The sequence below is a fragment of the Xyrauchen texanus genome, chromosome 2 (genome assembly GCF_025860055.1).
Source record: "Xyrauchen texanus isolate HMW12.3.18 chromosome 2, RBS_HiC_50CHRs, whole genome shotgun sequence".
NCBI classification, from domain to species: Eukaryota; Metazoa; Chordata; class Actinopteri; order Cypriniformes; family Catostomidae; genus Xyrauchen; species Xyrauchen texanus.
The window spans coordinates 43,285,488-43,309,902 of record NC_068277.1 but is presented as its reverse complement, the minus strand read 5'-3'; positions in this window follow the sequence as shown (position 1 = coordinate 43,309,902).

Below are 24,415 nucleotides of genomic sequence, written 5' to 3'. Positions count from 1 at the left end.
ATCAAATTCTTTCAAACATTCACACTGCTGTATTGCTTAGGCTATTTGATGGAACTGCATATTACTAACTTTCACCATTTTTATTTAAGCTACATCCAGCAAAGTGTGCAAAGAGTGCAGGCAGTTCTGGCTCGCACTGCTATATCTGTTCTTACTCATCTGAATTATGGGGTGCGTTATATTCAGAAGTGATCATCCCTATACCCTATTCTCTTCAAAGACTTCACTCTCCACTGTGAGAGCTTTGAAGGTGTGGACAAACTTTACATATCTAGTTTAATCAATAATTTTCTACACACTTTGTGTGTGAAACTGAAATATAAATATGTTATTTACCCCAACCCTAAGGCAAGTTATTTGTAAACATGCAGATATGGCATGTTTAGAGAACACACTGGGAGTTTGGCCATGAAACGTCCTCTATAGAAATTACAATTCAGCACATCAAATACAATATTATGTTTTGAAGTAAAATCAATTATTATCATGTTTTATATACACCAAACATGATATTGACATTTGCTGTCTCAGGAGGTTTTAGTAAAATGGCATCATAATAGCTTGTAATATAAAACAATGTGATCTTTAAAATGGCAGAGCAAGCTACATGTAACTAACTGTTCACACTTTAAATACAGGCCTATCTTATAAAAGTTTATGTCTGTATTTTCAAAGCTAATTTTTATTTTTTTTATTCTGGTGGGCATGGAGGGAAAGTAATGATAATTAAGTGATTTCCCTCAAAACCCTGTTGTATGACATTGTCAATACATTTTCAAAATGCTTTTTCTATTAAATAATGTACAAAAAATGTAGCACATGTTGCTTCAATTCAGTAAATATCCAATTTGAAATATCAGTAGCAATATAAATGTTATTGTTACTTTATCAAAATCAGAAAAGATTTCACATCAACACGATTAGTGCATCAAAACAAGAAGGCAGCCTTTTTGAAAATTAAATTACAAGGTCTTCTGCTTCCAGAAGACCACGAAAACTTTCACCAATAGGCAGCAGACATCTAGTGCATTGCATACAACTGGGATTTCAGCCCAGTTTTGATTATGTTGATGATGTAGAGGCTTTAGAATACGATGACCGTATGACACGAGTGATGTTAAGGAGTGGCTAAAATAATTTAATTTGAAACAGGGAGGCTAAGCAGCCCATAAGATGGCTAGGGGCCCTCACAGTCACAGGGCCCTATTGAAGGGGCCTTGTCTAGGCTTTGGGGCCCCGCATATTTAAGCGTATATAAACTTTTTTTTTTTTTAATTCGATGGGCCGTGAGACCTTGCAAAGCAAAGCATTGCTTCATTTAATTCTAAGCGTTAGTGATGAAAATGGTCATGCCAAACTAACTTAAAGCTGTTTTTGGTGTGAGAAATTTTGACCAAGGGAACTCGGGGGGGAAAAAAATAAAACCATAACATTTTATAAAATGATCCCTTTAAAATCATGCGTCATGTTTATACCTCTCCCTTCAACTCTCTTTCACTTTTTTGTTGTAGATGCGTGAAATTTATGTAGTCTGCTCTGCTGTCAATCTTCTTCCTGCTGGTATGCACCAATTTATTACAGTTTTTTCCTACGTCATCAGGCTCTGAAGGACAATCTACCTGCTGAAAGAGTATTCTTTTGGTGGGCCTGTTTTCTCAATTTTCCATTTTACCTTAACTCTGCAACCCTCTAATGGATCTACTCAATCATTTGACTGAGTGACTAAATATGTAACATATGTCTTTGCTAATTTTATTTAGGTTCATTAAAATAGTAAACAGCAGTTAGAAAGTTTAATTGCATCTATACCATTCGCAGAGCAGACACAGCACAGTTGCTGTTGAGACTGTATTGTCTTGCAAAAAATTAAAAATAGACAAACTAAGTTAGACAAAGTCTAACTTTTCTGTAACAAACTCTGAGTAGAGGATTTATGCAAAATAAAAATGCAGGATTTTGGCTACCATTGTTAATGCTTTGTTAATTTCGCCCAAAATATAGATTAATATGTTAATGCAGACTGGCAGATGGAGGTTGATAAATGATTGTTTTAATTCTGACAATTAACAATGTGCATTTTTGTCTGTGATTATCTCAGTAATTAAATCCTAGAATCCTAGAACATTTTTTTAAAACATCCCCAAAAATAAATTGGGTGAACATTTGTCAAGCCAATATTTTTTAGAAATGGCTCTGTCTGCAGGTCAGACATACTCTTCACCAGATTGACTGATGTGTAACATACAGCTGTATTGAGATGCACTGCTGCTTTTGACTGATTATCTCTAGAGCAGTGGCAAAATAGAGCTAAGGTCTAATAGGGAAAATAATCACAAATAATCTGTACAGGCATGAGAAGGAGAAACATTAATCAGTGCCTGTCCCTCTGTCCCCTGGGTGACTTTCAGCTGCATGCACGTGAAAGCACTCAATGCTGTGGCTCTAGCCTGTGACTACAAACACCTCACCTTCTTAGAGACTAAGTAGTTCCAACTTGCTATTGGAAGCCAGACTAAGATGTATGATCATGGAATGAAAGAACATTACATGCAATATACAGTGGGTTTATTCTGAATGCCTGATAAAAGTTTCCTTTGTAAAAATTTTTTATCAACTTTTAACTAAAATTGTCAAGGTGGTAAGAAACAATAATAGTATTAAATTAGAAAATAGCAAAACATCATGGTTATGTAGTGACACAAGGGGTCTTTCTTGAGAGTCTCGCGTACCTCTGGATTCGAGAAAAGGCCAACGCGAAATTGGCAGACAGAATTTGCATGTCCTGACCCCAGACATACGGGTATAAAGGGAAGCAGACGTGCGTCTGTCAGTCAAGTTTTTCACTGAGGAGCCGAGAGTAAGTTTCAGCCATTTACAGCGGTAGGTCTTGTGTCGTGGCAAGGGGGACACAACATCTTGTTCACTCCATCAGGGAACGCAGGTTACAACAGCAACCATGAAGTTCCCCTTCTGTCACTCACTCGACATTGTGTCGAATGTTTTGACAAAAGGGGTCCCATTTAAAAATGGCATGCACTAGAACGTGTTACGTGAACCGCTGACACAGGTGCAAGCAAAATACTGTGTGCTAGAAGCAGCTGTATCGGCCACAATTAACCCTCCCCAACGCCCCCAGAAAAAGGTGTCATATATATAGACCTTAGGTTCCCACCACCCCTAAGGGGGGAACAGGCGAAATTACTCATGGGAGCAAGCCGGCCAGCCGCTGCCTTTTCTCACTCTATGTTTCTCGTCATAGAGCATAAAGTGGATGGGGCTATTTTTATGCTATGATATGATGATGGTGAAGGTGATATTTTCCGTTCCTATTCTTTCAGGGGGAAAAGACCCTGCGGAGAACACATCCTGCCCAGACTGGGGGCAGGTAGCATATGGCCAGTACGTCACATGGGTTGCCAAGCCACACGTGGAAGTGGCGCGGTGGTAGGTCCTACCTGATGAGGGAGGAGCTCTACAAACACAGTGACCGGGGGCAGAAGGACTGCCCAAGGTGACGTGGGTCCGCCGACATGGGGACCGTATCGTGGAAAATACATAACAGGGAGATGCCTGAAGAGGGAATTAGGCCTGTGGAGCCCTACCCCAGTACAGAGCACTTGAGGGTCGTTAAATTCCTCCGCTGAATTCGCAGGCCAGAAGGCTAGGGAGGAAGGACATCCAGAAAGCAAGAGCTTAGTGGCTAACCTGGGAGAGAGAGCACACTGGATCACTTTGTGAAGGGCACTAGGTGCAAGCAGAACACCCTGTTCACCCTGTGGCTGTTTCGTATTACCGAGTTCTACCGGCTCGGACCTGACAAAACTTGAGACCAACACAACCCTGAGATTGTAGAATCTCGCAAAGGTATTGGGTGTTGCCCAGCCTGCTGCTCTGCAGATGTCTGCTAGGGAGGTGCCTTTGGCCAGTGCCCACGAGAATGCCACACTTCTCTTCGAGTGTGCTCGGACCCGCAATGGGGCGGGCATGGCCTGGGTCTGGTAGGCCAGGGAAATAGCATCAACGACCCAGTGAGCTAACCTCTGTTTTGAGAAGGCGTTACTTTTCCGCCATCTACCGAAGCAGACAAAGAGCTGCTTAGAACATCTAAAGCTCTGCGTGCGGTCCAAATAGATATGCAAAGCACGTACCGGACACAGCAATGAAAAGGCTGGGTCTGCCTCCTCCCGGGGCAGCACTTGCAGGTTCATGACCTGGTCCCTGAAGGGAGTCGTAGGAACCTTGGGCATATAGCCCGGTCGCATTCTTGGGATGAAGTGAGTATCTGCTGGACCGAACTCCAGGCAAGTGTCGCTGACAGAGAACGCTTGCAGGTCCCCAACCCTCTTGATGGAAGCTAATGCTATCAGGAGGGCTGTCTTCAAGGAGAGGGCCTTGAACTCAACTGAGTCAAGCGGCTCAAAGGGGGGTCTCTGAAAGTCTGAGCCAGATGTGAAGGTTCCAGAGGTCTGGGTGCGGATGCCAGTGGGTGCCCCGTCCCTGGGAAAGAAGGTCCTTCCTCAGGGAAATTTGCCAGGGAGGTGCTGTCGCAAGGAGCGTGAGATCCAAGAACCAGGTCCGAGTGGGCCAGTAAGGAGCCACTAAGTTGACTTGTTCCTCATCCTCCCTGAACTTGAACAGCACCAGTGCAAGAAGGCTCACTGGGGGAAATGCGTACTTGCGCAGCCCCCAGGGCAAGCTGTGTGCCAGCATGTCTGTCCCAAGAGGGGCCACTGTTAGGGAGTACCAGAGCGGGCAATGGAAATTGTCTTGGGAGGCAAATAGATCTACCTGTGCCATGCTGAACTGGCCCCAAATCAGCTGGACCACCTGGGAGTGGAGCCGCCACTCTCCGCTGAGCGAGACCTGTGGCGACAGCGCATCCGCTGTCTTGTTGAGGTTGCCCAGGATATGAATATTTAGTCGCTGCTGACTCCGAAGGAGTCAATGTCATGTAACATATGACGAGAGCACACACCGCCATGGCGATTTATGTATGCTACCGTCGCGGTGCTGTCTGAACGGATCAAGACGTGCTTGCCCCGAATCAGGTGGAGAAACCTCCGCAGGGCAAGGAATACAGCCAGCAACTCTAGTTAGTTCTCAACCATGTTCTTGAAGTAGCATTCACTTTGAGAAATGAAAGCCGCGACCACAATGTTGCCATGGTCATATTCTCGCAGTGAGTACATGTACCATCCACAAACGCTGCCTCGGTGTGATCACTACCCAGGCACACGAGGCAGCGTTTATGACCATCAGACATGGAGAGATATCGACCGCATCCAGGAACTACACAGAGGCAGAAGGGCATCTTTAAAAAGACGCGTCCTGAAAAGGACGTTCAGTGCCTGCTGTGTATTGCTCTTTTGTGAGTGAAAATATACTATTTTAGAGGGGAAAAATACTTCTCTTTTAGAGGTATACACTCTTTTAACAGAAGCTCTGTCGAAGCGCCCAGGGGTGTGGACTGCACAGCGTACAGAGAGGGAGAAAGCCGCTGGTAACGCGCCGTAGATCCAACAGCAATGCTCTGCTTGTAGAGGTAAGTGGAACAGTAGTGAGACTCCGCTTGCTGCTGCACAACCGCTCAGCTCTGAAGAAAAAATCTGACTGACAGACAGACATGCAAATTCTGTCTGCCAATTTCTCATTGGCCTTTTCTCAAATCCAGAGGTAAGCAAGGCTCTCAAGAAAGACCCCTTGTGACACTACATTCTACACAATGTAGAGTGAGTGACAGATGGGGAACAAGCTTTTTCACTAGTTGTCTCAGACATGAACTTCACTTTACATGCACACACAGGATGGATGCCTTCACATATGAAGCCGATACATGAAACTAGTTTGCACGAGGGGACCTAAACAACATTTGCTCTGGGAAAAGTATGTACCAGCATTGAACCCACATCTGTATGAATTATATTCCACTGCTTAGAGTGGAAATGTATGTCATTCTACAGAACACACTGCTGAGCCAGTCACCACGGGGCCACAGCATCTCTTTGATGTAAGAGTTCAATAAGAGATAATTACTGGCTTGTGTAGGAGCACCAACCATGGTGAGCTGTTGGTGGCATGCAGTACTGCTGAGTCCTGCAGTGACAACATAGTATCTGCTGATGCTTGGATAGGTGGAAGAGGGGTGAGGTTCACTCTCTCAGCTCAAAGCCCATCCTGTCACTTGAGATATGTCAGACAGGGCCGGATGTCAAGCTTAGATATCCTGCACTGGGTTTGATGAACGGGAACGTAGGTATGACAGAGACAACAGATGGCACTCAAATTAAGAGCGTGAGTGTGAGCAAGTGCCTTCTTGGTAAAGACAGAAGGGCAGGTTGCACTTGTTTCATGCAGAAAGCAAGTAGAGCTGGTTGAAAGCACTCCCACACATTTGCTTCCCCACAGAGACTTGCTACAATGAGAGGGAAGAAACAACCTGAGGTGAAGAAAGGTTTACCTGAGAGTAAGACTGTGTGTGTTCATGTGTATATACTTATCTGCTTTATGGCAACGGGTAGGAGGTTTTGCCCTACCTAATCATCATGTTGGTTGCAAAAGATACAGTATGTGTATATTTGTGTGTGGGTGTTTGTATGGATGACTGTAGAGAACAATTGTGCTTTCTATATGTAAACCTCAGTGCTTTTGTAGGCTATTGTAGAGACTGTAAAATGCATATGGTACAGCACTTACACTGCAATATTAAAGAATTCCACAAGTTCACTAGTACATATAATCGGTAATACTTTAGAAGACTGTTCCTTAATTAACAGACTATGCAGGAATTAATTCAGGACAAATGAGTAGTACTAGATTAACACTTAAGTCACTACTGTCAACTAATATGAAAACACAATTAACTAATCAGTAATAATTACAAACTGATAACTGTGGAAATTTTGTATTAACTGAATTTTATTTGCCACTTTGAGAACTAATAACTAACTATGGCTAAATTAAAGTAACTACTAATTAATTACTCTTCACCACATTAACTCCTCAAAATACAGTGTCTGTAATATATGAAGAATTATATTTTTATTGTCAAATTGAAAATGCATCTTCAGAGAAGCATGATTGTGACTCTTTTTTTCTTCGGAACAGAACTGGATCAACTTATGAATGAAACATAAGAGGTGTCTGTTATATAGAAACATCTTTTAAAAATTTCATTTAAAGGTTTCAAATAGTGTCTGTCTGTCTGTCTGTCTGTCTGTCTGTCTCTCTCCCCCCCCCCCCCCATATCTCAAGTAGTGAGTAACTCGTTACTTCCACAAATGACATAACAGACATTAACTCCCCTATATACCATTACATAATACACATTTAACATGTATTTCAGAATAATTATTATTAATTTAAATTCTGTCATCATTCAACATCATGTTGTTCCAAACCCGTATTACTTTCTTTCTTCCATGCAACACAACAAGGAGATTTTAGACATAATGTTAGCCTTAGTTAATATTTACTTTCAGTGAATGTTTCTTTTTCTCTACATTTTGAAAGTGAATGATGACAGAGACTGTCAGTCTGTAAGATTCTGTCTAACATATTTTGTGATCCACAGAATACAGAAGGTATTTTGTGGATGGGTTTGGAACAACATGAGGGTAGGCAAATTATGACAGAATATTAAATTATGGCTGAGCTATCACTTTAAAGGGATAGTTCACCCCAAAATGAAAATCATCTCATTATTTACTCACCCTCATTCCATCCTAGATATGAATGACTTATTTTCTTCTGCAGAACACAAATTATGATTATGTCAGCTCTATAGATCAGTACAATGCCATTCGGGTGCCCAAATGTTGATGCTCCTGAAAAAGCACATAAAGGCAGAATGAAAGTAATCCATGAGATTCCAGTAGTTAAATCAATATATTCAGAAGAGACATGATAGGTGTGGGTGAGAAACAGATCAATATTTGTAATTTTTTCTAGATGTTCTTCTCCCTACCCAGCAGGGGACAATATGCAGAGAAGCATATGAATCACCAAAAACTCATCCACACCTATCACATCACTTCTGAAGATATTAATTTAACCATATGATTCTTATGGATTACTTTTATGATGACTTATGTGATTTTAAAAAATTTTTTTGCTTTAAAATTATGGTACCCTTTCACTTGCATTGTATGGACCAAAAGAGCTGAGAAATTCTTCTAATAATCTTAATTTGGAGTTCAGCAGATGAAAGACAGTCATATAAATCTGGCATGCGGTTGAGTAAATTATGAGAGAATTTTTATTTTTGGGTGAACTATCCCTATTAGGGCTCTTGTCAGATCTGGATCAATTTGCCAATAAGAAGCGAGGTTTGGAAACCTTTCCAGAAATTATTACAGTGAAAACGTAAGCACGTAAATGTGGGTGAGAGAGGAAGAGATGCCAGTTTACTGCTTCATTCACTTCTACAACGATTTATTTCATGCTAAATGTATTAAATAACTTTTTGACAAATCATTACTTGTTTAAAATTGTTATGATTCAATGTTGTTTGCACTGTGTTTTTCCTCTGTCGTCTATTCCCCCCGGACTACACTTCCCATAATTCTCAATCCTGATTCTGGTTTCCGAGTCTTCCAAGCCATGTCACAGCTATGCATGAATCTGCTCCATGCAATGTCACAGCTAAGCCTCAGTCTGCTCCATGCCATGTCAAAGCCACGCCTCAGGATGCTTCAAGCCATGTCACAGCCATGCCTCAGCCTGCTCCATTCCATGTTCCAGTCAAGTTTGAGTATGCTCCACACTATGTTCCAATCAAGTCTGAGTCTGCTCCACACTATATCATAACATTGCCCTCTGCAACAAGGAATATATAATAATGATTTTGGACACAGCCACTCTCTTCGCCATATGATCGCCTCAAACACGCAGCACACATCTCTCATGTGCACCCCACGCACCTCGCTGTGCACTCACAGAAATGGTGTCTGTTCACGCTCTAGTTGTCAATCATGCGAATGGCAGAGCAAAAGGCATTTATTTACACTTAACTTGGATGTTTACATGGATTTATACAGTTAATCAGCCCAAAGTAGCTGCGATAGTTTCCAATATCACCAGTGGGCATGGGGAAAATGCATAAATTCTGTTTATGACATGCGGGACAAAGCGCACTAATATATTGCAGCACTGGTTTAAAAATGTACACATAAAAACGGATGTCTCAAGAGCCCATAATTACAGAATCACAATTAAAGCCACAACTTACCTAAGCGTGCTGCCTTAAATTGGAGCTGCAATTTTAATCTTGAAATATCAGCTTGTCTTGGTGTTAAATGAAGGCATTGCATGACGAAACTATACGTTCCCCGTCTGTCGCTCACTTCGACGTTGTGTAGAAGAAGTGACACTAGGGGTCTCTCTTGAGCGCCGAATATGCCTCTGATCTATGAAAAAAGGCCAATGGGAATTAGGCAGACAGTATTTGCATACCCTGCCCTACTGGGATCTCTCAGTGGTCCTCACGGGCCTTCAGAGACCCCCCTTCGAGCCGCTAGAATCAGTTGGACTCAGAGCCCTCTCTCTAAAAACTGCTCTGCTGATTGCGCTCGCCTCCATAAAGAGGGTCGGGGACCTGCAAGCGTTCTCTGCTAGCGACACTTGCCTGGAGTTCGGTCCGGCAGACACCCGTGTGATCCTAAGACCAATACCGGGCTACGTGCCCAAGGTTCCTACCACGCCCTTCAGAGACCAGGTAGTGAACCTGCAAGCACTGCCCCGGGAGGAATCAGACCCAGCCCCTTCGTTGCTGTGTCCTGTACGTGCTTTGCATACCTACTTGGACTGCACACAGAGCATTAGACGTTCTGAGTAGCTCTTTGACAGCGGAAAGGGAATGCTGTCTCCAAACAGAGGCTCTCCCACTGGGCAGTGGATGCCATTTAATTGGCCTACCACACGCAGACTGTGCCCCCCCCCCCTTGCGGGTCCGAGCATACTCAACAAGGAGTGTTGCGTCCTCGTGGGCATTGGCCAGGGGCACCTCCCTGGCAGACATATGTAGAGCAGCGTGTTGGGCAACGCCTAATACCTTTGCGAGATTTTACAATCTCAGGGTTGAGTCAGTATCGTCCCGTGTCTTCTCAGGTCCGAGCCGGTAGAACTCGGTAACACGCTGATGAAATGACCGGGTGGATTGCTTGCACCTAGCGCCCTTTCCGCCATTGCCCTTTTTAAAACTATGCGCTTTCTCTCCCAGGAGATTCCATATATTCGGATCCCTGGACGATTCCTCCCAGCAGAGGAATTCGCTGACCCAATCCACTATGGGTACTCAATCTACCTGTACTGGAATAGGTGCTCCACAGGTCTGGACTCCTGCGTGGACTCCTCCTGTGTATTTTCCGTGATACGGTCCCCTTGCAAGTGGACCCGCGTCTCCCTTAGGCAGTTCCAGCTGCCCTCCGGTTGCCGTGCTGTAGCAACTCCCCCCTCTTTGAGGCTGGATCTACCACTGCGCCATTTTTTCCACATGTGACCTGAGGGGCCCATGTGATGTATCTCGCCACTTACCTATCATTCCTGGGCAGGTGTGGTCTCCGCAGGGTCTTTTCCCTCTGAAAGAATAGGAAACTGGGTAAGACCCCCTTCCCACGATGCATGTAAGGGCCCCAGCCGCTTTGGCTCTATGCGGGAAACATAGAGAGAAAAGAGGCCCGGCTCGGCCCGTTCCCAGATTGGCAAGCGTCACCTTGTTCCCCTGCTTAGGGTAACCAAAAGGGTTCCGACGTCTTTTTATGGGGCATTGGGGAAGGGTACGTGCAGTCTGACACAACTGGTCGCTTTTACATGTAAATATACCTGTCCGCTCTTGTGTCAGCAGTACACGTACACGGCTCAGCGCATGGCGTGATTTGAATTGGACCCCTAGTGTCGCTTCTTCGACACCAAGTCGAAGTGAGCGACAGACGGGGAACGTCTAGGTTACGGATGTAACCTCCATTTCCTGATGGAGGGAACGAGACGTTGTGTCCTCCCGGCCACATCGCTGAGCCGAGCCACTGTTGTGGCCGGACCATTTCCGGCTCCGAAGAAAATTTCTGAATGAACTCGACGTATTTGCCCACTTTTATACCCGTATGTCTGGGGGCAGGGTATGCAAATACTGTCGGCCTAATTCCCATTGGCCTTTTTCATAGATCAGAGGCATATTCGGCGCTCAAGAGAGACCCTTAGTGTCGCTTCTTCGACACAACGTCTCGTTCCCTCCAGAAGGGAATGGAGGTTACATCCGTAACGTAGACGTTTCTCACTGTGCGAATCGAAGGAAGTGTTTCACTTTGTTTTAAAGAGCTTGATGCTGTAGCAGTGATGGACTCGGCTTGAGTGACAGTCTGTGACAGCGCACACAGCTGTGTGAACTTCCGCTGTCGTAAAAGTCCCATTCAATAATCTCTCAATAAACTATGTATTCATTAAAAATAATCAGTAATGTAACGAAAGGAATGCTGCCCATTGTAAAATATTGCATTCATCTGTGTGCTATTACTTAATAATAATTTAATCACAGTTTCTTGTAAGTTAATGGTAGTAACTAAAATGTTAATGTTGTGCTACTCATTTGTTCCTGTGTAGTTACCCATTAATGAAGCAACATTATTCTAAAGTGTTATCATATAATCTTTGAGCGTGATATAGGTAAACAGATTTGCTGTACTGTCCACCATGGAGGGTCTCCAGCATAGGACTCCAGGACTACTTGATTAAAGAAAGACAGTATATAAATGGATATAGCATTAGTAGTAAGTAGTTTAAAAAATAAAGGCAGAGCTGTGAAGTTGGAGGAATGCCAGGAGAATTGTCGATGAAGTGGTAAGCAGCCGCTTATTTATCCTTGAAATAGAAATTTCAGGATTAGATGAACATGCTCCTCCTAAACTTACATTTAGAACTTAATATAGGGGAGACCAGAGCTAGTTGTCACAATTAGTAACTCACAATTATTTATATATATATATAGGATCCTTAATGAGGGCATAGATTTAAAAAGAGGTGTTGATTTTGTTTTGTTTTGGTGGTGGTGAGGTTCCATTGAGTCAACTAGGGCTGTCAACAGAACTGAGAAACTAAATTAGAATTTTAACTGAAATATTACCAAAATTCGAATTACATTCAAATTATATCAAAATTTTAAATACATGTATGTCTGGTAGGACACATCTACAAGACATCTGATTTTTAAATCAACGTTGTCTCTTATGTCCGCAAGAGGACACAATGAATCAATATAAACCAATCAGCACTGAGTAATAGCTATTGTTTATTACAAAGAACATATCTGTCTGTTAAGAAAAGTGCATAAAATGCTAAAGTCAAAAGAGTAAGCATGTCTCTGTTCGTGCCAGAGCAGTGAATTTTTTTAGACATCATGTCATCTAAAAGGAAATTTAGCCTTGTAAATGTATCTTGAGCCACCTGCGCTCTGTTTTATTCGCAGTACTGCCACTCCCTACATGCATACTATGGAGTCTGCATAAGAGCACCTACTTCCCATGTGTCTGATTTATCTAGCTTACAAGATTGCTCTGAACATGAGTAATCATCAGTGGTTGGCGCTCATCCAAAATTAAAATGCTCATTTAAGCATTTAATGTTTTTTTTGTCTTACATTTTGACGAATATTAACATTTTTATTTGACAGCCTCAGTGACAAGTTGCCCCACTACAGGGGCAAGTTATCACAAAATGACAATGTGTGTTCAGTGAACTGTATCTTTTTTTTCCTGGGCAACAACAGTGACAATGTCCAATAGCTTGTTTTCCAAGTTATGTGGCTATGCAGAAATTGACTGTCAAAAATAAATATTCTTTTAAAATATTCACTGGAGTAAAAACTTGCCCCTATAATATTTATGTGTGTTCTATGTCTTAATGTGTGAATTTAATTCCCTTTGAACCCAATCTTTAGGTTACACATTGAAGTAACTACTCCAACCCACAACCCTATCACCCCCCACGACTCGTCATTGCACTCATCCTGTGGATGTCACAATTAAGTTGTCTTTCAGTTGCTTAGAGATAGCCTCTCACACAACCACTTGTGCCCTGTCAGTAGGCTTATCTGATCTGATAGAGGTGTGTTTCCTGTCCCCCTGTTATATCAAGCAGGAAAACATCTATTTACAGGCCTGCCAACAACAATTTTCACAGCCTTTCTGTGCGGTTAATGCAGTACATATCAGCAATTACGCCACATCTTCCATCCATCTGTCCATCCTTCCATCTTCAGTCCATCCATCCAGCTGGCCATCCGTCCATCCATTTATTTTATTTGCTTTTGGAGGAAATGGAAGTGAGCAATCACTTTGTTGAGTGCTGAGACTGAAAAAGCAATTCTGTGGCTGAATTTGCCCCAGCTGGTCTCTGTTGCCTCCAGTGTTGTACATGTTACATGCTCATTGATTCATCTCATTTCACTGTATGTTTTTCTAATATGACGTATGAGGCGACAAAGAGAGTAGAAAAAAGAAGAGAGAAAATTCAAATAGAGTCTTTTGCTACAGCTGCAGTGAAATTTGGGATGGAAAGACTGTCACTCTTGGCTGAATTTGACTTTCAAATCACAGCGACTTTATTTTCTTCAAGTCTTGCTGTGCACAAGGCTCTTTTTCTCAAGACTATCAGCACGATGGGGCAAGAGAAAGGAATCGTAGACGCGTAAGTGTGAATGTTTAAAATGCAGCTGTACTAGACTGTCATCAATACCGGCTGCAAAAAAAAAAATGGCTGAAAAACTTCTAATAATGTGTGGAATCAGAGGACATGGTCTGTATCGCCACCAGCAGTCACGATGTCTTTAACATTTAACCTGTCTGAAAGCTTTCTTGAAAATGCCAATGCCAACTGTCCTTTACTCTCGCTCGCTTTGTCTCAGAATGCATGAGACAGGCGCCCGCTGTAAGGGAGTTCCTGATTAACACACACATGACATTCATATCAATGACTCTGCTAAGAGTATGCTTCAGCCTTAAACACAATTAAACTGTAATTAGTCTTTCTTACATATACTTAAATATCAATCACGATGAATCCATTAGATATTATGAAGCTTTCAATTAGACACACCAGATTGTTTGATTATTGCACACCTGTATAACAAAACATCCCCAAACATTACTTATGTGTATTATATTGCTCCATACGAGCATCAGATTCTTGTCATAGTACACACAACATTTTAATTCAAAACTAATTAAACTGATATGCAATCTGTTTAGTTTTTGCAGGAGGAAGACAGTAATGTAAAATATCCCCAAGCAAAAGACCCAAATTTATCTGTAGGAAAAACAAAACAAAACAAAAAACAACTCAATTTCGGTGTACAAACAGATAGGAATTGGTTTGTGGTCTCCATCACTACTCACTCTGCTGGAAATGGGAGCTGCTTTTTTCTCATTCTCTTAGGTGACATTGCAGCCTTAGTGGCAAGTCACCTTTATTTAAATCAATACTTGTAGAAAGATTGAGTGAGAGAAATAGGGAGTGAAGGGAGGCATAGAGGGGTCTCTGTAAGAAGAGTTGTGTAGTCACTTAATGAAAAACTAATAAAACGCTTTTAATTCAACAACTCCCTTTAATGGCTGTTTTTATATGTAGGAACACAATTATTGAAAGTTCTATAATCACAAAATGAGTTATTGATCGAAATAAGGTTTGAAAACAATATTTGAATTTTGTCTACCAGCTGTTAAGGTCACTTGTTTAGAGAGACGCAAATATGAGCAACTGTTTTAACCAACATCATATATGTTAAAGAATGACAAATACTTGTTGATCTGAGCAAGAAAATGTGATCTGTCCTCGTCTGTTATGTGAACCGGTCTTTATATCTGTCTCCATTTAGGTATGGTGGTATAGCAGAATGTCCACATTCTTCAACAAAGTCAACTGTAATGTATACACATTGCACCACTTGACAGTCGAGTAGCTGAGTTTGATAAGTCATTCAACATTGTTCAGTTTCCCTTTACGTTTGTTTTCTTGCAAGTTCACCCAGCAAAGAGCTAATTTTACACTACGATGCTATGGCACTGCAAAGGGGAGGTGTGACAACAGTCAGCCTGGTCAATCAGGGTAAAGGTCTTGTGGCCCCAATTAAAAGCAAAGTGACTATAGATAAGTCTGCACACACTTATAAAAATACATGTTCAGGTACATTCTGAGAATAATTCCCTTTTATTCTTATTTGTATACAGCTACAGACAGAGAGTGTGTTCACTGAATCAGCCCTATCAGCGGGAGAGGGATAAAGAGGAGCCGAGAATGCCAGTTCGAGAGAGAGAGAGAGAGATAGAGAGAGAGACATACACAGATGCTGTGTGTGTGTTTATGTTTGTTTAAGTTATGTTGACTGATCTGCTGGTTCCCACCTCCTCCTTGCCCATCCTTTACCTGTTACATTAGTGCTGAAACCCAGGAAGGAGGAGGGATGCAAACATCCGCCAAGAGACAGAGTAGTCGCTGCCGACAGCCGGGAGTCGGAGGATCTGCCGCCGTCCGCCAGGAAGGGGAGGAGCCATTCCGTACACATCTGAGTTTATTAAGTGTATTTTGCACTTAAGAATTCAGTGCAAGTGTATGTTTTGGAGTACATTTGGAATATATTTACTAAGCAACATTTAATAACCTATAGTGAAAATATCTTTATTTTTTTTAATTTGTTGGATGTTCTCTTATTCTAAATATATCCTTTGGATTTTTTTTTCTAAATCAGTCTTTCCTATTTTATTTATATTTTTGTTGGAATATAACAATAGTGGAATAAGAGTGGGATATTTAATATAGTCAGAACACACAAAGTAATTGAACCCGGTGCTCCACCCTAATAGAGCTTAGGCAATACAGACCTAAGAGGGTGGGGTGTGCTACAGACTGATTGAGGGAGAGACCTACCATTGGAACTGTTGGTTTCAGAGTGAAGCATTGTGTGATGACTGTAAACATATGGGAGTTTCAATCATCCCAACTCTGTTCCTTCTGACTTAATATTGACAAAAGGGATGTTAGGGTAAATGCCACCTCTACTATAACAAGCTTGAGTATAGACTTGAAAAAGTTTACATTGACCTTGCAAAGTTAGTACACTTTATATGGGGCCACTGCTGCCATGATACGAGCGTGAAGTGATCGTCTGTATTCCCTGACTGCTTTCGGGTCCTTGAATTACGTATAACGTGCAAGGAAGGGCAGACGGTGGAGTTTCTGGTGCCCCCCTTGGGTAAGATAGTGCTGTGTTTATATTATAATTCAGTGGGTTGTTTTTCAACCTCTATACCTGTCACTATTACCTGTGTGCTTACAGTTTGCAGCCATATATTGTTAATCTAAGTGACATTCAAAATTAGTTACATTTTCGGAACATATTTCCACATATACTGAACTGATGTGAGATAACATTTATGAATACAAGTGCCACAAGTCAATTATGGAGCGGTCATATAGAGCCAAGATTACAAATAAATGACCACTGAACTCTTCTGTCCATAGAATCATTCCATTTATATGTAGACGGCAGCAAGATTCTAAGGTATTCTCAAATTTTACATAAAAAAAAAAAAAAAGATGCTTGCAATGAAGGATGAATCAGGTCAACCGATTGCAGCCATTCCACACCAACATGACGTGACACCAATTTCTAGCCTTTCACTTCAAGAGCAGCCAGATCTATTCATATGATATTTTGATAGAAAGCACTGAAATGACATTGAGCTAAATGACACTGGTGGCCAACAGGGGAGGCAGAAGCGACATTCAGTCAATCTAGTATTGCCCCAGCAATACATCAAGACATGTTTCATAAAAGGCTGTCAGAGTAAGGTTTGTCTCCAATTGAAATAGCAATCAAAGTAATGGTCCAAAAAGCAACTATAGTGAGCAAAGAATAGACTTAGCTGAAGTATTTGATGGATTAGATATTAAGGACATCTAGAATGAGCAACATTGCTGAAATGTGAAGTAACACACACCATTTATATACAAAGTGAGCAGCAGTTATGCCAGGCATTTTTTTTTTCATGAAGTATTTAGCACATATCCGTGTCTTGCAATTATTAATAATGATTAAATGTAGCTGCAAGCAACAGTTACCTGGGCCGATCACTTAAGCAGCATAATTAGCAGCTTAGGAAGTATTGTCAGCTCATCCAATGAGGCCAAAATCATAATTTTAAATCAAGCAGGATAAATGGCAATTTGTACATAGAACCATTTATGATAACTTCAGACCACTAGATGACACCATCCTGAAACATTTTTGATAACTTCTGACCACTAGACGACACCATCCTGAAACTTCATATGGAATCTCAGGACAACATCGTAAGGTCAAATATATATAAAAAAATATTATAATTTTAGCCTAAAGTTCTGTAAAGAAATGGTCCAAAAGCAATTTTCCAGATTTCTACACCACTAGGTGGCGCTGTGCCCAAAGTGCTCAGGTACCCTCAAGGCATGGTAATAAGGACATATACCAAGATTTGTTTCAATAGATCAAAGTGTTGCCGAGAAACAGCCTCAGATCATTTGATGCCATCTCTCAGTCAAATTCGTAGATGTGTCATTCAATAACCGTCTTGTCCATCGAAAAGCTTATTACAACTTTTTGTCTTGAGGGTCCCTAGATGATACATGCAAAATTTTGTATGGATTGGACGTACGCCTAGGAGGAGATTGAAAAAGTAGGTTTTCAATTAAATTCAAATCAGCAGAAACTAAGTATAGTGTACCATGGCAAATGTGTTATCTCTGTGCTCGGCATGACCCAAGGAAGCTAACAAAACTAGTCCCATAAAAATAGGCCCAAAGAATCCAAAGTTATAAGTGTTTTATCATATATTTTGACCACTAGATGGCGCTATTACCAAAGTTTCTGAGTACCTTCAAGACGTTGCCCCGATGACACATACCTAATTTCATAATGATATGCCAATGTGTTTGTAATATACAGCAATTTATGACAAAATAAAACAAAAATGGCTAACGCACAATATGGCCAACATGGGAAAATTGGGTATCGTTCGACTCATTATGCCCCAAGGAATGCAAACAGACAAGCCTCATAATTTTAGTTCAAACTATACAAATGCTATAAGGAAACATTGCCATTTTTTATATCTCCTGACCACTAGGTGGCGCTGTACCGAAATGCTGCAGATACCCTCAAGTGATGATGGCTATGACATATACCAAGTTTCGTGTCAATATGCCAAAGCATTGTGAAGATACAGCCTCAGATCCATTTTGGCATGCTCACCGTCAAAGGCTGTTTACACTGGAATATGTTGTGTCCAGATACAAGCATGGACGAAGGTAGTAGTTGAGTTGTGTCTTGGAACCTTTGGCTCTATTTTAAAGACTCACTCTCAAAGTCTTGGATTTTCATGCTATAAAATAAGACTTTATTAAAAACATAACAAAGCCGAGGTGGTCCATGGAACATCTGAAATTACTCTTCAGAATCATGCATTTCATACAGTTTCTTCTCACCTTAACACTTTGAGGTATGGCCTCTTCATCCAATGAAATCCTCTTATGCCTCCCTAGTTTCATCTTTGCCATCCCCTTCCAGCTGGTCACCTTTGGCCCCAACTTGCTGTTTAATCTTAATGCTAGCACTTAGTAGCACACATATATTTTTTGCCTGTTATGGTAATCTTGTCATCAGTCCTGCTCATTAAATTATCCTTTCAGTAGCCACATGCCCACCTCCCTTTGTGCCCTACAAAGTTTGACAGAAAGATGCTGTAATTCTTTCTAGAGAAAGAAAGCTGCTACAGGTGGTGTTCCTGATCTAAAACTCCTTTCTAATTCGCTTGACACAGGCATCCCGTCTACAAGGTCTCCTACTTTCTGTATTAAATCAATTCATTTTCCCTTGACACAAATGCCTTACACAGAGAGAGACTGCAAGCTGAGCTGTTTTCTGCACTTTCAAAATGTATCTAAATAATCAGTGTAAATCAGAGTATTAAATTAATAAAAAGAATGATTAAATATGTAACATACTGAATAACATTGATAATGCAGCTTATCATAATACATTGATTGCACATTGTCATTTTTAGATAATTGCATATTGCATACATATTAATTAAAAACATAGATTAACTGAATGAATAAATAAAAATATTCCATAGTTACTGGTAAGTACCATTGCAGTTTACATTACCTAACAATCTTTAACTGAACAATGATTCTCTTAACTGATTGGTATGTTCCATGACATTACCCTCTGTACATCCTTGGCAATTCATAAAGGGATTTTTGATGACATACCTAATAATTATGTGTGTGCAGACAGTTCTCATTTTGGACATATGCCTTAGCTAACAGACTCATATTTGCATTTGACTAAACCAGTTGTCATTTGAAAAATTACTTTTAAAATTACTTAGGACTAACCCTATGGGATCCCATCCAACTTCCAAAGCATGTACTATGAGGACTTGTACTTACTAATATCTATAATTTTAAAGTATTGGAAAGTACTGTAATGTCTCACATTAGTTAACATGTAAAAACACTATAAGTAAGTGCCTGTTATTACCCCACACTTGTCTGTAAGTACTACATATTTACCATTTATGTAGCACTGAGACATATTGTAAAGTATAATTGTAACGCTTGAGCAGAGAGCCAGACGAGGAGATGCGGATCCAAATGCAGTTAAGAATTTATTAAATAAACAAACAAGTAAACACAAAGGAACAACCCTCAATGGGGAAATAAAACATAAAACTGAAAACTAAACACAATAAACACAAATAGAGAACTCAGGCAGGGAACACATACCAGGCTAACAACATACCTCCATTAACAAACAACGACTGACAGAGACTGAACAAACAGACAGGGTTTAAATACAAGAATGTGAGACAAAGGGGCCAATGAACAACCAGAACACAAACTAGATGACAAGGTGATTAACAGAAGCAAATGACAAATTAACAAGGGCAGGTGAAAACAATGAACAGTGAACACGAGGGAAAACAAGACTGTGGAGTTACAAGGGTGCCAAAAGTGAAAACTAAGGAGCTACATAAGTGACAAAAATGACAAACAAAAGGACAACGAAAAAACAAGACAGGGTATACATAACAATAATATTAGTTACATTTACATTTATGCATTTGGCAGATGCTTTTATCCAAAGCAACTTACAGTGCACTTATTACAGGGACAATCCCCCCGGAGCAACCTGGAGTTAAGTGCCTTGCTCAAGGACACAATGGTGGTGGCCGTGGGGCCATGGGGTAAGAACCTGTGACCTTCTGATTAACAGCCCTGTGCTTTAGCCACTACGCCACCACCACTAGTTACCATGTACTTAACAGTAGGTACACGTTAGATACTAAGTATTATTATGCCATATTTGTCTGGAGGTACAACATAATTACCATGTATGTATAATTGGTAAGTACAGTACTGTTTCATATTAGTTATCATGTACATATACCATACGTAAGTGCCTGTTAATACCCCAAACTTGTCTCGAGGTACAACGTATTTACCACTTATGTACCAGAACACTGTAATACCACACACTGTAATATAAAGTGCTACAGAGTTTTCTTATTTGACATCACTTTGCATGAGATTAAAATACAATACAATATAATATAATATAATACTATTTCAAGCCAAGTTACTTTTGGCCCCAGGTTGTTCACCATGAAAAATTCTCATTATTTTTTCAAACAGAAATTATCAAATAATAATCACTTATTGCCTCTTTCAGTTTCAAAGCTTGTTCAATCAAGGAAGGAGTGAAAAGGCAGCGTGAAGTGTTACAGAAGGACAATATGAAATGACTCCTGTTGTGCTGTGTTCATTAGTTTTAATTCATTAATGTGCAAATTAACCCCAGACACGCAAAATAGAGCGGTGGAAACATAGACGCGTGTTAAGAGAGCAATCTAATTTGGTCATCTAAAGGTTATGAATGAATAATTCATGAAACATTTTATTTCTGGTTATCACATATCACAGTGACCCCTCTATCCCATCTACTAGAATTATGCAGAAGTTTGGGCCACAGAAGCACAGCTGTATGATAAGGGATTGGGCTCTATATCTTAGCATCTGAGCTACTGCAACCAGAACAGAAGGGACTCGGTTAACTGAATTATTTATTAACCAAATCTCAGAGCATATGCTGGAAATTGAGGATCCTGTTTTGTCCCAAAATTCCCAACTGTCTTGGCCCAACATTCATCAGATTTCCAGCATCTTCTGAAGAGCCTCCTCTTAGCCTCACTCCATGTGGAGCAGAGAAAGATTGTCAATGAGAACAGGAGAAAAGGAGAAGTGGAATGTGCAAATTATTTACCTACTTGCCTTTGACCAGATCGTACCAGCATTTTATTTTCCTCTTTCTTCCTAAGCATCGCTCAGGGTGTCCTCCAATAGAATATGCTGCTAGTCATCAGCAGTTCTGGGAGCATTGAGTTTAAGACTGGTGAGACAAGTATTTTCCCTTGAACGCCTGAGGGGTAAGCAACACAATCCAAAAAATAGCAATAAAAATTGCAGGAAATTACCCTCCACAATGTGCTTATCCTGACAAATGGGCTGATGATGATCCCAGATTAGCTTCATTAAAGGTCACAATGATCTTTGCCTTACTGCTACAGAACACTGGCAAATAATACATGGGCAGTGATAAAAGGTGTTAAAGGAATATTTCATCCAAAAATGAAAATTCTGTCATAATGTACTCATCTTTGTGTTGTTTTAAACAGTTATTACTTAGTATTTTCGATTTGCGGAACACAAAAGGAACTTTTTTTAATGCATATCTCTGTTCATCTTTTCAATATAATGACAGTTGATAAAGACTCACTTTAAAGCTTAGAAATGACAATTAAGTAGTTATTTAGTTCAAGTAGTTCAAGCAGTCCATATGGGCAGGTAGAGCAGAGTCCCACCTACAGTAAATCATTCACTTGAAAACATAGATCCATACTATAAACTTCCAATAATGTAACTTGTTTCCCTGTAAATGTGTTCAATGTGCTGACACATATTTAAAAGCAGGCCTAGTATAAGTTTGCATCCTATTTTTAAGTCGTAAAACAGCTGAAAGCTACTCCACAGCATCCCTCAGTTTTTCCAATGGAAATTTGTGTTCAGAAAGGTACTGCAAAGAGCCCATATTGAGACCCACTGGGGCCGAAATTAATCTGTGGAAATGGCATAAATAGCATGTAGATAGGTCTGTTTCTCTCCCTCTCCTCCATGATGTTCTTCAATAACACTTGACATTATAAAATAACATTTTGATTTTGATCTGCAACAAGTCAGGTCACCAAAACCCAGGTTTGGGGAGTAACGTAATACTTGTAATGGGATTATGTATTTAAAATACTAAATATTAGCATTTTGCATTCTATTGCTATTTGTTTCATGTAGGATTTAGGCTATTGAGTTGGAAAACATTTATCTGTATACATGATGTAATCAGAGGGTATGGTTGTGTACTAGATTCCGAAGCCGCCGCCAGGCGCCGGCATTTGCGCCATTTAGAATTTCAGCCGCCGCCAGCCAATAATTTCGTAAGCCAAATTGAGCCACCATCTGATAAAGTTTGACTGAGCCGGCTAGAATTATTTGCATCAAATAATAATTATATCACATAGAGACATACACATACGAAATATATAAACAATACACAAGATCTATTTTCCCACTGGATTCATAACAGCACAGTCTTGTGCTCGTTGCTACGATACACAGACTCACAGTGAATTGACGACCAATTAAAATTGCTCGTTTTCCGTACAGAAGAAGCGATGCATTTTTTCTCGCACTGAGGTGAAATGGCGGAAAGAAGCAAGCAAGGTAATTTTGATCTCACTTCTCACATACTTTCCTAATTCCTACTTACTTTTTTTTTTTAACTTAGGCCTACTCAGACTTTTGTTAAATCTTCAGGGCACGGTTGCACAAACACCTGAATCAAAGATTGATGTTATGAACCAAATATTCTGGAACGGAGAGATTTATAGCACTGAACGTGATAACAAACCTCCGTTTCCACATTGCTAATTCACGACGCATGCTTCAGTGTACATTGAAGCGAAATGTGCAAAACTTTGTCCAAAATAATACTGATAACAGTGTGTGTTTATATTAAGGCGAGACACAGCAGGCAAAAACATCGGGTTTTTTTTACTGGTCAATTTTGAGATTTTTGGATATTTGTCTTCAATAACATGTCTTCTTTCAGACTTGTGGTGAAAAAAAGTCCGAAATACACATTTAGGTCTTTATTTTACTACATTTCGTCTGTTTGCGTCTGTAGATTTCTCATAAATTCAACAAATGTTTGCGTTCTTAATCAACATACTTCTCCGCGATCTCTGCCATCACCCTCTCATCACAGTATTGCATTTTGTAGAAATATAGTGTAAGCCATGCATTGCTTGGAAATATTGAGATCTAGTAAATCAGTATAACATAGACATCTATAGACATGAAGTGGCAGCTTCAGCCATTTGCAGCTATGAAAAGTTTGGCGGCTATAGCAGCCATTTAGGTTTTGGCTGAGCCGGATAGCCAGCCAATAACTTCACCAGCCAGCCATTATTCTCAAAACAAATGGCTTCGGGCTCTATTGTGTACACTCTGTGGGGTTTTGGAGCACGTTTGGAGCAGTAGAAATAGTTAATCTTTTGTTAATTTTCATGTGAACATGTAGCTTATGCTAAGCTAAAATGCTATTTCCAGCCCATTTACATGCACGTTACAAGGGATGATTATAATTTTTTTCTATCTTATAAATATAAATATTTTTTATCATATTTAATTTTTCTCTAGTAAGACATTTTACATTATGGGAACGATGTACAGCAAAAATGTTATTATTTATAAGAATTTTTTAATTATTTTCCTGTACAAATATCTGAAAATCCATAAAACGAGATGAATTTGCTTTATCTTGTTCTCTTACGATTGGTTCTCTCGTATTGCGTAAGCTAGCTTACGCTACGGGAAAGATTCATCTTTTCTGAGATATTGAAGCCAAAAAATTATCCTTAATTTTGTATCATTTGTCAACGCAGTGCAGCAACTGCAGACCTCGAGCGGGCTAGCTAGCGAGCTCATTGGTTGCTCTGCGGCAACTGCTGCAGCCTATAGACGAACTTGGGTGAACTCGCGTCCAATGAGAGGCGTCCACGCGCTTACTGCATCAAAGCCCACCAAAACGGGCGTGGCTAGAGTGCATATAAGCGTAGTTCGTAGGCTGGAACCCTGATTTTCATCTCTTCAGCGAAGCTCTTCGCATCTCTGAACTGGAAGCCGCGTCGCCGTTCGAGGGGCATCTAGCAAGCTTGGACAGCGCTCGAAGAAGCCGGCTGTCTTCGCCACCTTCAGCCATCCTGCGAGCTATGCCATC